The sequence below is a fragment of the Heterocephalus glaber genome, unplaced genomic scaffold (assembly GCF_053883595.1).
Source record: "Heterocephalus glaber isolate CG9 unplaced genomic scaffold, H.glaber_assembly_v1.0 deba00000122, whole genome shotgun sequence".
Classification (NCBI taxonomy): domain Eukaryota; kingdom Metazoa; phylum Chordata; class Mammalia; order Rodentia; family Bathyergidae; genus Heterocephalus; species Heterocephalus glaber.
The window spans coordinates 53,751,755-53,764,854 of record NW_028258138.1 but is presented as its reverse complement, the minus strand read 5'-3'; positions in this window follow the sequence as shown (position 1 = coordinate 53,764,854).

Below are 13,100 nucleotides of genomic sequence, written 5' to 3'. Positions count from 1 at the left end.
TGTATTTGGGATAATGGAGCATGCAGTTTGTTTAGACTGACTTGTTTTGCTTAGAAATTGGCATTTCAATTTCATGTATTTTCATGAGTTGATAGTTCATTTCTTTTTAGCACTGAATAATAATCCAGTGTCTGGATGTACTCAAGTTTATTTATCCACTCATTTACTGAAGGAAACCTTGGTTGATTCCAAGTTTTGTCAATTATGAATACAAGTGCCATAAATATCATTAAGCATGCTTCTGGAAGGACATAACTTCTTTGAGAAAATACTATGGGGCATTATTTCTGTATTGTATGATAAAAGTGCATTTATTTGTGTAAGAAATCTCAAAACTGACATTTGACAAGGATTTATAGTTTTGCATTTCTATCAGCAATAAATGAGAGCTCTTGATTCACATTCTCCTCAGAATTTGTATCTGTCAGTATTCTAGATAGTAGCCATTCTAATAGGTATAGAGGAGCATTTTTTTGTTTATATTTTCAATTTTCTGAAGAAATATAATACTCAGCATATGTTTATTTCCTTATTTGGCTTATTATGAAAGAAGTCAAATGCCTTTTCTGCATGTATTGCTATGAACATGTGATGTTTCTACTTTAGCTTATTGATTCAATGGGTCACATTATTTGATTTTTATTATCTTCTTTGGTAAGGTGTCTGATTTTTTTATTGTTGGATTTTAAGAGTTCTTTATTGTATATTTTAAACTATTGTCTCTTCTGAGATATGTGTTTGCACATACTTTCTCCAAGTAAGTTACTTGCCTTCATTTTTTATTTAGTGTATTTCACAGAGCAGAAAAATTTCTAATAAAGTCTAGCTGATTCGTTCTTTCTTTCATGGATCATGCATTTAGTGTTTTTTATAGAATATCATTGCCAAACTTAAGACCATCTGGACATTCTGATCTTTTGTATTAGAACTCTTATAGTTTTGTATTATACATTTAGGTCTATGATCCATTTAGAATTATTTTTTCTGAATGGTATAAGATCTGTTTTTATATATTTCTCTCACATTATTACTCAGTTGCTCCACCACCATTTGTTGAAAAGACTTTTCCCCCCTTTTTCTGCCTTTGTTCCTCTGTTGAATATCAGTCAGGTACATTTTTATATGATTCTGTTTCTGTTATTTGTATAGTGTTCCTTTAATCTATGTTTCTCTTCTTTGCCAATGTCACACTATCTTGTTTGTTTTAACTTTCTGGTAATTTTTGAAGTTGAATAGTATTAATCCTCCAATTTTATTTTTATTTATTATAACAGCCTATTCTATTTTTAGCTCTCCATATAAATATTAAAATCAGTAGATGCCCCAAAATAACATGAAGGAATTTTGATTAAGATTGTATCAAATCTATGGGTAGAACACACATTTGACAATATTGAGTTTTCCTACTGAAAGAAAGGGAATATCTCTTTATGAATTTGTTTCCTATTGGATTTCCTGCAACAGAGCTTTGTAGTTTTCCTCATAAACATCTTGTACATATTTCATTAATGCATTGATCACCATTACACTCCTGGTTCAAATCACCTGATATCTACAACTTAAATAAGGAGATTTTTTTTTTTTTTTTGCCTTATGGTTGCAGAGGTTTCAGTCCCTAGCCAACTGGCTCCAAGTAGAAACATTATGGAAAAAAGGGCATACCAGAGGACAGCTGCTCAGTTGACAGTATCTGGGAATCAGGTCACAGAGCGAGGAGCAGACAGGATGGGATCAGGAGCAAATATGGTCCCCAGGGTCAGCCCTGCAAAATGCACTTCTTCCTACTAGACCCACTTCCTAATAGTCCACTCGTCTGCAAACTCATCAGTGGATTAACCTATTGCTGAAGTTAGTGTTTTCATAATCCAAGCACTGCTCTAGGAGTCTCTTAATTACATCAAATTGACAATCAAGATTAATTGAGACTGTTGTACTTATGCCTAAGTATTTCATTTAAATATGTGCTAACATACATAGCATTTTAAATTTCAAGTTCTATTTATTTAATGTATACAGAAATATTAATTTTTTGCATTAAAACTGCACCTGGAAACTTATAGTAATTTAGTTCAAGGAGTTTTTTTTTTAATCAATTATTTTGGACTATCTAAATAGATAGTTATTTTATTTGCAAGCAAACTCACCTTTACCTCTACTTTCCCAATTTGTATACATTTTACTCCTTTTCCTTGTCTAATTGAATCAGCTAGGACAAGTACTATATTGAAAGGCAGTGTTAAGAGACTACAACAATGCTTTCTCCACTCTTTGAAAAACAATTTCTCACCATTAAGCAGTGTCTTGTTTGTAAATTTTTGTATTTTTGTCAAATTAAATAAATTCAGCTCTATTCTTAATTTGCTGAGTTCTAAATAATAATGAGTGTTGGATTTTGTCAAATGTACTTTTTGCAGCCACTTATATGATCATGTGTTTTTTTTCTTTATGCTATTGATTTGATGGAAATATTTGGTTTAAAAATATTTAGCCAGCCTTTAATACCTTGGGTAAATCACACTGAATCATGAAATATATTTGTTTTAGAGATTATTTAATTCATTTTGCCAAGAATTTAAGGATTTTCATGTGCCTTTATGTAGTATTCTTTTTCTGTAAATTCTTTGTGTGTGTGTGTGTGTGTGTGTGTGTGTGTGTGTGTGTGTGTTGTATCAGGACAACTCTGGCCTCATAGAATGATTTAGAAAGTACTACTTATGTGTCTTCCTTATAAAACATTGTAAATATTTCAAAGGATTTGTAGTTCTTCGATAGAATTTATCAGTGAGGCCATCTGCACATGGTGTTTTCTGTTATGAAAGCTATGTTTTATTACTGTTTGAATTCCTTTAAGAGAAAAAAAGGCCAATTTAGATATTCCACTAACTTTTGTGTGAATTTTCATAGATTACATATTCTAAGCAGTTGGTCTGTTTCAATCATGTTTTAAAATTTGTGGGCATTGAGTTGTTAATTGAGTTGATTTAAATGTTCATGGGATCTATAGTGATTAGTGATGTATCTTTCTCAATTCTTTTTTTTTTTTTTTTTTTTTGGTGCTGTGGATCGAACTCAGGACCTTGCACTTACAAGGCAGGAGGCGGAACCCCTGAGCTAAATCCCCAGCCCTCTTTTCCCATTCTTGATGTAAGTACTTTATGTAACCTCTCTTATTTTCTTAGTCAGATTAAGTAGAAGCATATAAATATTAATCTTCTAGTGAACCATATTTTAGCTTCACTGATTTTCTCTATTGTCTTTTTCTTAATTTCATTGATTTCTCTTCTTATTTATTTTCTTCTCTAATATTGAATAAAATTTGTTGTTCATTTTCTAGTTTCTTGATTTTTACTTTAATCCTCTTGATATCAGAACAGATATTATGATTTATACTCCTTTAAAGTTTTTCAGGTGTGTTTTGTCTTGGTGATTAAATGTTTTGTCTTAGTGATTCTTCCACATGAGCTGGAGAAAAATGTATACTGTGTGGTTTCATGAAGTAGTCTATGGAAGTCCATTATATCCAGCTGAGGCATAATCACGGATGACATAAACATATTATCGTAAGTATGCATAATCAAATATATTGCTTCCATTATTATTTTGATCATTATTAGTTAGAACTTGATTTTATCATATTATATATTGCCTTAGTTTTTCTTATTACTGAGACAAAATACCTGATACCCAAATTTAAAAGAGAAAAGGTTTATTTGACTCAGTTTGTAGAGGTTTCATCTCATAGTTGGCTGGCTCCAAGGCAGGGTGGCATGGCAAAGGGGTACCGAAGGGAGAGACAGTTCATTGCAGGTATCAGACAGAAGGCAGCAGTCAGAAGCCACCAAGCAAGTGACCTAGAAGTGACAACTGACCTTCTTTGTGTCCCTTATATTTTTATCCAGGGTACTCACCCTTAGGGCAGGTAGCACTCACACACAGGGAAGGGGACATGTAATCCTACCCAGAAGTATGCTAAACCAATCAGTGGACTAATTACTAATCACATACCCTTAAGCCTAGCATAATACTGTGAATCAATCCTGGTATCATATCCTTGATCCCAGCAACACACATCCTAGATCAGCCACCTCTGAAAAGCCCCACCTACGACCAAATGGGGTTTGGGGGGACATCTAGATACAAGCCATAACATATATCCAGTCATCCTTCCCTTAATTGATATTATTTTCCCTTCATTTTAATATTAATAATAGAAAAATCTATTTTACCTTCAGTTATTGCTTCTCTGGTACTTTTTATTTCTTATATAAATCAAATTTCTGTTCAATGTCATTTCTTTATCAAAACAATTTTAATATTTCACAAAAGCAAGGAATTTGGATACAGATTCCTGTACATTTTTGTGTGGGAAAGACATTATTTCTTAATTTTTGGAGAATATTCTTATAGACTATAAAATTCTAGATTGGTGATATTTGCCTCAGTATATTAAATTTATCATTTCAGCCTTTCCTTGTTTGCAGGCCTTTGAGGAGCCAGGTTGAATGCTTATGATTGCATCTTATAAGTAATTCTCTTATTAAAAAGGGAAAGAGTTGCTGAATGTTTTTATTTTCTTTTTGCTAAAATTCTTTTATTGGTACATTATAGGTACACAATATGTTTACATTTATCATTGGGTGCTTGTAGCTGTACATGATGTATCTTGGTTCTTATTTTTTCCCCATTACCTGTGCGCCCTTCACCCCTCCACCCTTCTCTATTTACAAATTTCGTTTCCATTTTTTTTCTTTTCTCATAATTTTTCCTTTCCATTCTTTCCTTTCCCCATCTCCTCCCTCCACCCCTATGCTGAACTGTCTTTGCTTTTTAGTACTTTAAAAAATTATTAATATATATTTAATAAATAAAAGCACATTGTACTTACTAGTAGAGTATTGTCCAATGCTTTGGTACATGATTACATTATATAATGTTTATATCTTATAAACATATTTACTTCTACACTGGGGATTTAGCTCAGTGGCACTGTGTCTGCCTCACAACCGCAAGGTCCAAAAATAAAACAAACAAACATACGTATTTACTTCCTCATTTATAATTTCTTTACAGTTAAAAACTTATAAAATCCTTTACTCTAGCCTTTAAAAATGTACAGTACATTTTAATTATCTATACTCACCATACTGTGAAATAGCACACCAGAACCATGTGCTCTTGTCTAACTGTAACAGTACACGTGGCACGGACTTTGCACTGACCCCACCCAATTCCCTAAACTCATACTGCCCTTGATCTTAGCCAGAGGCTAGGAAGCAATTCCCCCAAAGTCATGAAACAACAATTCTATTCTCAATTCTATGAGATCAATGCTGTCAGATTCCAAATAGGAGTGAGATTATAGTGAGATTATGTGGTATTTGTCCTGTGTCTGTCTTACTTCATTTAACATAATGATCTTCAGTTCCATCCACTTTGTCGCAAATGACAGGATTTCATTCTTATGGCTGAATAGTATTCTTTTAGATACATGCACTAGATTTAAAAAAACATATTAGTATATGTTTGAGATACGTAATAATTACATTCATCTTGGGTGATTGCTACATGTGTCAATCTTAATCATTTTTACTTCCTCCTTTTCTCTTCACCCTCCTGTCTCCCCCTTCCTCACATCCCCCTGCCATCTTCCCGAAGACTACCTCCCTGTTTCTTTTTTCTATCATCCATCTTATATTTTGCTCTTTTGATTGCTTATGATTTGGGTTTTTCATATAAGAGAAAATGTGATATTTAACCTTCTGGGTCTGATTTATTTCAGTGAATAGTATGGTCTCAAGATGCATTCATTTTCTTACAAATGACTCAAACTTATATGTCATATTTTAATCTATTTATCTGTTGATGAACATATAAGCTCACTTCCAAGATTTAGTTATTGTGCACTGTTCTGTTATAAACATGGTCAGGCATGTATCACTGCAATATGATGACTTTAACTCTTTTGGGAAGATACTTAGAAGTCATATAGGTGGGTCAAGTGGAATTTCTATTTTTAGTTTTTTGAGGAATCTTCATACTGATTTTCAATTTACATTCCTATGAATAGTGTAGAAGAATTTCTTTTTCCCCACAAATTTGCTAATATTTTTTATTATAATTTCTTGATGATAGCCATTCTTTCTGAAGTAAGACAGAACCTCATGGTTATTTTGATTTGCATTACTTCAATGGAAAAAGATTTTGAATTTTTTCATGTACTTATTGCCCATTTGAACTTCTTTTGAGAAGTATCTATTCATTTCAGTCACCCATTGTTGATTAGAGCTTATAATAGTTAATTGATTGTGTCAACTTGAGTGAGAGACATCCAACTAAATTAGATCAACACAGTTCTGGATGTGACTGAAGGAATTTACCATGGATGGAAGATGCACCTTGGGTGTGAGTGGCACCAATCAATAGGCTTGCCCCTTGAATGGAAAATGTAAAAGAAAAACATGGAAGGCTCACTCTGTTTTTTTAGAGGAGGACCAGGCTTCACCTTCACCTTGGACATTATATCCTGGCTTCCAGCACAGATTCTTCAGCCTTCCATCAGAGACCCTTCGGCCTACTTATATGGACTCACATGGGACAGAGTAGTGAACTCCCAGATTGCAACTGGATCTTTTGGATCTCCAGCCAACAGAGATCCTTTCTATACTCTTCCACACCTGACTCTACATGCAGCCATTGTAAGCCAATTTTGTAAATTCTTGTATATTTGTATACTTTGCATTAAATCTGATTCTCTAGAAAGCACTTACTGACCTTTTCATCCATTCATCAGTTGAAGAACATTGTAGCCATTTCTTGGATATAGAGAATTGTGCTGCAAAGAACTTGAGAGTTTAACTGCCTCCTCTACATACAGATTTTATTTCCTTAAGTTAACTATATCCATAAATGGGAAATCAGGATCAAATGGTAGTCCTGTTTATAATTTTTAAAACAAATTCCATATGTTTATAATGGCTCTGCTGATTTATATTCTCACCAAAGGTGCTGAAGGACTACCTTTTCTTCTCAAACTCATTAGCACTTTGTTTTCTTTAGTCATTTTCATAGTAGACATTTTTACTAGGGTGATGTTATTGTGGTAGTGATTTGTATTTTCATGATCATTGATGTTGAGCACTTGATATAAACCTCTTGTCAATTTTTATGTCTTCTTTGAGGAGTTTGTATTTATGTTCAGCACCCATTTTAAGATCAGGGCTTTGTTGTTTGTGTGTGTGTGTGTGTGTGTGTGTGTGTGTGTGTGTGTCTGTGTGCATAGCAAGTGAATTTTTTGAGTTCTTTTTTTTTTGTTAAATTCTTTTATTGGTACATTTTATTTTATTTTTTTCATGTTGGTATTTATTTATTTATCTTTTGTTAAATTCTTTTATTGGTATATTTTAGGTATACAACACAATTACATTTCTCATTGGGAATTGTACCTTTACATAATGCATCTTGGTTCTTATTTTTTCCCCATTCCTAGCCCTCCCTTCACCCCCTCCACCCTTCCCTATTTACAAAGACTACATTTCCATTTTTTCACTTGCTCATACTATTTCCATTCCCTTCTTTCCTTTCCCCACCGCTTCTACTTCCCCTTCTCCTTTGCTCCTTTTCTTCCTATTTCACATTACCTATTATACATTTTAGTCCTTATTTACACTTTCAGTTTCTCACACCAGAGAAACTCTTCGGTATTTATACGTGTGTCCTATTTATTTCACGTAAGAGTATCGCCTCAATGTGCATCCACTTAGTTATAAATGTCTCTAATTTCTCATTTTTTATGGCTGAGTAGTACTCCATTTTAATAAAAAAACACATTTTCTTTATTCAGTCTCCAGTTGATGGACATTTGGGCTGTTTCCAAGTTTTAGCTATCACAAACTGTGCTGCTATGAACATGGGTGCACATATATCACTGTGGTATGATTCTTTTAATTCTTTGGGGAAGATCCCCAGCAGTAGAATAGTGGGATCAAATGGGAATTCTAGTTCTAGTTCTTTGAGGTTTCTCCATACTGATTTCCACAGTGGTTGCACCAGTCTACACTCCCACCACCAGTGGAGCAGGGTTCCTCCTTCCCCACAGCCCCACCAGCATTTGTTATTGGTTGATTTCATGATAGCAGCCATTCTTTCTGGAGTGAAGTGGAATCTCAGCATTGTTTTCATTTGCATCTCTCGAATGAGCAGTGATGTTGAACATTTTTTCATGTATTTATTTGCTATTTCTACTTCTTTGTCTGAGAAATGTCTGTTCATTTCAGATGCCCATTTTTGGATTGGGTCTTTAAATTTGGGAGGTCTGATCTTTTTAAGTTCTTTATAGATTCGAGATAGCATACCTTTGTCTGAGGAAGAGCAGGTGAAGATTTTTTCCCACATTGTGGGTTGTCTCTTCAGACTGCTGGTGGTTTCTCTTGCTGTGCAGAAGCTTTTATTATGAACAGATCCCACTTGTTGATTGTTTGTGCTAGTTCATGGGCAACTGAGGTTTTGTTCATAAAATCTTTTCCTACACCAATGTCTTCAAGAGTTCTACCTAACTCCTGTTCCAACTGGTTCAGAGTTTCTATTTTAATATTTAGATCTTTAATCCATTCTGATTTTAGTTTAGTGCATGGTGATAGATATAGGAGTAGTTTTAATCTTTGGCAAGTTGAAGCCCAATTTTTCCAGCACCACTTATTAAAGAGGCTATCTTTCCACCAGTGAGGATGCTTGGCTTCTTTATCGAAGATGAGATGGCTGAGTGTGTCTGGCATTGTTTCTGCATCTTCTAATTTGTTTCACTGGTCCTCAGGTCTGTTTCTTTGCCAGTACCATGCTGATTTTATCACAGTAGCTTTGTAGTATAGTTGTAGGTTGGGGATTGTGATACCCCCTGCCATGTCTCTGTTGCCTAGAATTGCTTTTTATATTCTGGGTCTCTTCTTGTTCCAAATGAATTTTGGGATTGTTTTCCCAAGGTCCGTGAAGTATGCTGCTGGGATCTCAATTGGAAATGCATTGAAACTATATAGCAGTTTTGGAAGTATGGCCATTTTCACTATATTAATCCTTCCTACCCAGGAGCAGGGGCTGTCTGTCCATTTTCTGATATCTTCAATCTCTCTTTTCAGAGTGCCATAGTTTTCAGAGAAGAGGTCTTTGATTTCTTTTGTTAGGTTGTTCCCTAGATATTTCAGTTTTTTGGATACTATCGTGAAAGTAATTATTTGCCCTATTTCTCTCTCAGTGAGTCTGTCATTGGTGTAGACGAAAGCTATTGATTTTTGTTTGTTGACCTTGTAACCAGCTACTTGACTGAATTTGGTTATTAAGTCTAGAAGACTTTTGGTGGAGTTCTTGGGGTCTTCTATATAGAGTATCATGTCATCTGCAAATAATGACAATTTGACTTCATTTCCTATCTTTATTCCATTTATTTCTTTCTCTTTTCTAATTGCTGTGGCTAATGTTTGCAAAACTACATTGAACAAGAGTGGTGATAGTGGACATCCTTGTCTTGTTCCTGATTTTACTGTGAAGGATTTCAGTTTTTGACCATTTAGTATGATATTGGCTCTTTGTTTTTCATAGTTGGCTTTTATCAGTTTGAGGTAGAGAGCATCTATTTCAATTTTTTGTAGGGTTTTCATCATAAATGCATGTTAGATTTTGTCAAATGCTTTTTCTGTGTCTATGGAGATAATCATATGGTTTTTGTCCTTGGCTCTATTGATATAGTGTACTACATTGAATGATTTGCATATATTGAACCATCCCTGCATCCCTGGGATGAATTCCACTTGATTAGGGTGTATGCTCTTTTTGATGATCTTCTGCATTCTGTTTGCCAGTACGTTATTAAGAATGTTTGCATCTATGTTCATTAGTGAGATTGGCCTATAGTTCTCCTTTTCAGTTGGATGTTTCTCTGCTTTGGGGATGAAGGTGATGCTTACTTCCAAGAATGAATTTGGGAGTATTGCTTCCCTTTCAATTTCACTGAAGAGTTTAAACAGTAGTGGCAGCAGTTCCTCTCTAAATGTCTTGTAGAATTCAGCAGTGAAGCCATCAGGGCCTGGGCTTTTCATAGTTGATAAGTTTTTAATTATGTTTTCAATTTCATTGGTTGATATTGGGTTGTTCAGAATTTTTAGGTCTTCTTCGTTCAACTTTGGTAACTCATATGTATCTAGGAATCTGTCCGTTTCTTCTGTGTTGTCCATCTTATTGGCATATAGGTTCTGGAAGTAGGTATTGATGATCCTCTGGATTTCTGCTGGGTCTGTTGTAATTCCACCCTTTTCATTCCTAATTGCATGGATTTGGGCCTTTTCTTTCCTTTTTCTGATAAGGTTGCCTAAGAGTTTGTCAATTTTGTTGATTCTTTCGAAGAACCAACTCTTGGCTTCATTGATTTTTTTGTATCGTTCTCTTAGTCTCCATTGCATTGATTTCTCCTCTGATCTGTATAATTTCCTCCTTTGTATGAGCTCTGGGGTTGTCCTGCTCTTCTTTTTCTAGAAGCCTTAGGTGCAACATCAGGTTGTTTAATTGGGCTCCTTCTGTTTTCCTAATATGTGTATTCAGTGCACTGAATTTCTCTCATAAGAGTGCTTTCATTGTGTCCCATAGATTCTGATATGTTGTATTGTCATTGTGATTTAATTGAAGGAACTGTCTGATATCTTCTTTAATTTCCCCTGTGACCCATTGGTTATTCAGAAGTGTGTTGTTCAATTTCCATGTGTTTATGAAATTGTTTGAGTTTCTTTTGCTTTGGATCTCCAATTTCATCGCACTATTGTCTGATAATATACAGGGGATAACTTCAATTCCTTTGCACTTACTTAAACATGTTCTATGTGTGAGTATGTGGTCTATTTTGGAGAATGACCCATGTGCAGCTGAGAAGAATGTGTATTCTGATTTTGTGGGGTGGAAGACTCTGTAAACATCTGTTAAGTTCATTTCTTCAAGAGTTCAATTGAGTTCTAGTATTTCATTGCTTATTTTTTGTCTAGTTGATCTATCTATTTGTAACAGTGGGGTGTTGAGGTCCCCCACTACAATTTTATTAGTGCACATATTACTTTTCATGTCTGTTAGTATTTGTTTGATATAGTTGGGTGCACTAGTGTTTGGTGCATAGATATTTATGACTGTCATCTCTTCCTCTTGGATTGTCCCTTTACAAGGATGTAGTGTCGTTCTTCATCTCTCTTAATCAGTATTGGTTTGAAATCTACTTGATTTGCAAAGAAGATAGCTACCCCTGCTTTTTTTGGGGTTCCTGTCACATGGAGTATTGTTTTCCACCCTTTAACTTTCAGTCTATGAGTTTTATTTTGAATTAAGTGTGTTTCTTGTATGCAGCCCATTGTTGGATTTTGCTTCTTGACCCATTCTGCCAGTCTATTTCATTTGATTGGTGAATTGAGACCATTAACATTGATGGTTATAACTGAAACCTATTGACTTGTCATTGCCATGACTTTTTCTTTTTGTTGGGTTCTCCCCCTTTCCATTTAATTTCTTGTCATGCCAGATGGGTTCATTCTGCTTTGCTTCCTGGGGTTGTGATCCTCAATATTTGTTCCTAGGATATTGTGTAAAATTTTTTTGAGTGCTGGTTTGGTATTCATGAAGTTCCTCAGGTGCTCTTTGTCATGAAATTATCTTATTTCTCCATCCATTTTGAAAGATAGTTTTGCAGGGTACATCAATCTGGGTTGGAGGCTGTTTTCTTTTCGAGCATGGAATATGTCACTCCAAGCTCTTCTTGCCTTGAGCATTTGAGTTGAGAAGTCTGCTGTGATTCTGATGGACTTTCCTTTGTATGTGATTTGTTTCTTTTCTCTAATTGCTTGTAGAACTTTGTTCTTCTGTTGTTTCTGAAATCTTGAGAATTATATGCCTATGTGTAGATTTTTTTATCAAGGCTATTTGGAATCCTGTATGCCTCACTTATCTGTGTGTCAAGTTCTTTTCCCCTGCTTGGGAAGTTTTCTACCATTACTGCTGTGAAGAGATTTTTTATGTCATCTACACTCTCTCCTGTTTCTTCATTGACTCCAATCAGTCTTATGTTATTCTTTTTTGGATCATCTAGCAGCTGCTGGATTGATTTCTCATTTTCTCTTATAATTTTGAAGCAATTTTTCTTTTCCTGGTCATTAATTGCAATCTTATCTTCTATATCTGAAATTCTGTCCTCACATTGGCCCACTGTGCTGTGTAGACTTTCATTGAAGTTTTTCATCTCCTGGAAATCTATTTACATCTGTTTTATGGATTCCATTTGTTTCCTATGTTGGGATTCCATCATGTTTCTCAGCTCCTCTCTAGATTTATTAATTAGGTCTTGCACTAGGAGCACAATTTCCCCTGTTATGTGAGAAATTACTTCTGATTTCATTTTTTCCAGATCCCCTTTTGTTGCCAGTTCATTGGGTCCAGGTGGTTGAGCATCAGAGTGTTCCATCTCATTTCCCTTTGGGGTTGCTCTAGGTGATCTGGAAGTCTGGTTCTGAGACTTATTTACGCATTTTCACATTTCAACTGGAGGGGCGGGGGGGGCGGGATGCTGTTGGCACCCTCACGACTCACCTCCTCTGAGCTGGGAGAGGTGGGACAGGGGCTGGGAGCAGTAGTAGGGATGGTGGCCTGGAAGACCCTTCCTCTGGGCTGGGAGTGGTGGGACAGAGGGCAGCCCAAAAGCCCTTTCCTCTGGGCTTGGAGCAGTGGGAGGGATGGTGGCCAGGATGCCCCTTCCTCTGGCCCAGGCTCAGAATCCCTGACCTCTGGGCCAGAAGTGGCAGGAGGGATGGTTGCTGGGAAGCCCCTTCTTCTGGACCAGGAGCAGTGGGACAGTGGCTCAGAAGCCCCTACCTCTGGGCCAGGAGTGGTGGGACAGAAGGTGGCCCAAAAGCCCTTTCCTCTGGGCTGGGAGCAGCGGGAGGGATGGAGGCTGGAAGCCCATTCCTCTGGACATTTTTTGAGTTTTTTATGTTTTGATATCAATGGCTTGCCAGAGGTACAGACTGCAAATATTTTATCCCAGTTTTTAGGCTGCCTTTGTATTCTGTTGATTGTTTTCTTTGCAG